The following is a 2,753-nucleotide window of genomic DNA, read 5'->3' as shown; positions in this document are numbered from 1 at the left end:
CAGGGTGATGTGACCTCTGTTGTTGCCTGGATTTCCAGAATATGTGACAGAGAATCAGCTGGATCATTTCAGCTGTCCAGGTTATCGGTTAGAAGAAACTGAAAACTTGGGAGCAAGGAGACCTCTCTGATGTAAAGAAAGACGAGTAGACTGGTTTATCCCTTCTGTGCAGTTAGTACATGAGACTACCCTGGTCCTTTTAGAGCCAGAGTTCTTTGGGGTTTTGTTTGTTTTCCCCATTAACAAGCACTAGCATTTATTAGGGGAAGATGGGGTTCTCCTCAACTCGTGTTTTCCCTCTCTGTATTGTGGAAACTGAACCTCACTCTGAAAGTGAATACATCCATTTGAAAGGGATGAAAGGTTACCAAGAGTGTCATTTAGTGAAACCCCTCTTTTTCTTGACCAAAGGAGACTTGTTTTCTTTGAAAAGCAGGAGTTCACTTTAATTTATATGAACACCTCACATCACTCCCATATAAGCCTACCTACCCTAATATGGGCTGGCCTGTCAAGTCTTGAGCAAGAATGGTGATAAGGTGTTATCAGGTCAGAACTCATATTAGAGTAGCTGAAAGATTCAAAGAGTTCTTATATTGAACTTTTGCGTGTAGAATCATTACAAGATGTCTCTTAAATGCAGTTAGAGTGAGAGGAAAGCTGGAGCTGTGGGTGGGGAACATGTCAGAGGTGGAGCTGAGCAGGAAGTGGGACCAGTGCCTGCTGGATGTGGTAGATAGGTACTGGTTTTGGATTAGGGATTGTTTTCTCACTTACCTTCTTTAAAAGAAGAATGTGGCCATTAGCCTTTGGTTCTGGCATGGGATTAGGAATGGTTTATTCCAACTGTCAGCATGATTTCCATGTTCCATATCTTCTGCATGGAAAACATGTCAAAGGACAGGAGCAGTGACCACCTGACAACATCCCAGTGGGAGGAAAAAGAGAAATCATGTTTATTCCTCAGGAATACCGAAGTACCCTGGAGTAAGCTGTCATTCTTCTGTAACAATGTTATTAGTAACGCTTTAAACTCCAGCACCACTCTTTATGTATTTGAAACCAAGTCTGTTTCTTGTTTCGTATTTTCTCTCTGGAAATTGTAAAGAGGTGGTCTTAAATACATTAAACAAAATAGTTTAAAATGCAGTTAAAATATGATGGCCTATCAGCTAGCTGACCCAATTCTTGGCACAATCAACAAGTGTCTTTGATTGTTTTTTCACCAGGGATAAGTCATCAGATATGTCAGAAGGGGTAAAAAAACATAGGTAGCTTGGTTGCATATGCCTTTTTTCAGAAGTAATATTTAAACTATGTAATAGTTGGTGTGGTGGCCCAGTCCGCCAGCTAGCACATTGCCCTTCCTGGCTGCCTCATTCAAAATTCTGGGCAGGCTGCAGTTCCCACAGGTAACCAACCACGTGAAGGCAACTCTGGGGAATCAGTGGTGAGTAGTCACAGCCTTGGAATCAAAAGGCACTGGCAGGGCAGGGTGACTCACGCCTGTAATCCCAGCACTTTGGGAGGCTGAGGCAGGCGGATCATTTGAAGTCAGGAATTAAGACCAGCCTGACCAACATGAAGAAACCCCATCTCTACTGAAAATACAAAAATTACCCAGGCATGGTAGCAGACACCTGTAATCCCAGCTACTCAGGAGACTGAGGCAGGAGAATCGCTTGAACCCAGGAGGTGGAGGTTGCAATGAGCTGGGATCATGCCACTGCACTCCAGCCTGGGCAACAGAGCAAGACTCCATTTAAAAAAAAAAAAAGGCACCGGGCATTTGCCTGATGAGGTGCCAATACCACTGCCACTGGTATCGTATCTCCTGCCGGGTACCAGGCCAGCACTGGCAGAGGAGTCATGAAAGAACTGGATTCAGTAATCTGGACTGGCTAGTGCTATATCTTACTTTCCAGACCCATTTGAGTTGCCCTGCGTCTGGGTGGGAAAGGTAAGAAATGCACAGCCTAGTCCTTGGGAGTATCTAGAAGAATCCAAAGGCATTGTCCAGAAGGTACAACTTTGGGGGCTGGGAGTAGGGGTTGACTACATGGCTACTGACCAGTCAGAATAGAGGCTGGTTACTATGCTAGAGAAGGGACCTATGGGCCCTTTAGGGTGCCCGTCCTTAGCCTGTTTACAGGATTAGGCAGTGGCTCAGGACACTATTTGCCAAATGGTAAGAATTTCAGTATTTTAACAAACTTTGAGGTCGTAAGAGTATACTGGCTGATGTTAGCCCTTTGAAGTCTGAGACTCATGGATTCTTGAGTATCCATGGCAGCTTATGCATAAGAAAGCTGTGCAGTTTATTCAGTTTTTTTCTGGGATAGGTAGAGTCGCAGAGAGACTGTGAGACGAGAATGCCTAATGTGAGGTGCAATTCGCTGGAACTAGTTGGAAGCTAGAATTTACACCCTCCACCTTTCCTGGGTACAGGGAATAGAGTGTGACCTCTCACTTGTACATGTCTGCCAGTTTTAGGGAGAAGTCTGCAAACTTGTGCGGGGGAGGTGGGAGCAAAGGGACTTTGTTGAGGTTTTGGCCAGCCAGATTATTGATAGAACATACGTCTTGGAGAATACAGCTAGGGCAGGATATTCTGCTTGGGGAAGTTATGGAAAAATGCAGAAGAAATGTTCAAGCCAACGTCTTTAGAGAACCTGGGAACCAATTTCATTCATTGATATCAAGGGCTAGGAGCCTGGGAGTCCTGAAAGCATAAGAGAACAATCACGGAGGAA

The 2,753-nt window shown here is 44.6% G+C and overlaps 1 pseudogene; it reads left to right on the top strand.

Moving 5' to 3' along the window:
- Window positions 1-539: 539 nt before the first annotated feature.
- Window positions 540-1,038, top strand: LOC108517536 (MICOS complex subunit MIC10 pseudogene; annotated as a pseudogene).
- The last annotated feature ends 1,715 nt before the right edge of the window (window positions 1,039-2,753 follow it).

The sequence above is a fragment of the Rhinopithecus bieti genome, unplaced genomic scaffold, assembly GCF_001698545.2.
Source record: "Rhinopithecus bieti isolate Rb0 unplaced genomic scaffold, ASM169854v2 scaffold_41745, whole genome shotgun sequence".
In the NCBI taxonomy this organism is placed as follows: Eukaryota; Metazoa; Chordata; class Mammalia; order Primates; family Cercopithecidae; genus Rhinopithecus; species Rhinopithecus bieti.
This window is presented reverse-complemented; position numbering and strand designations above follow the sequence as displayed.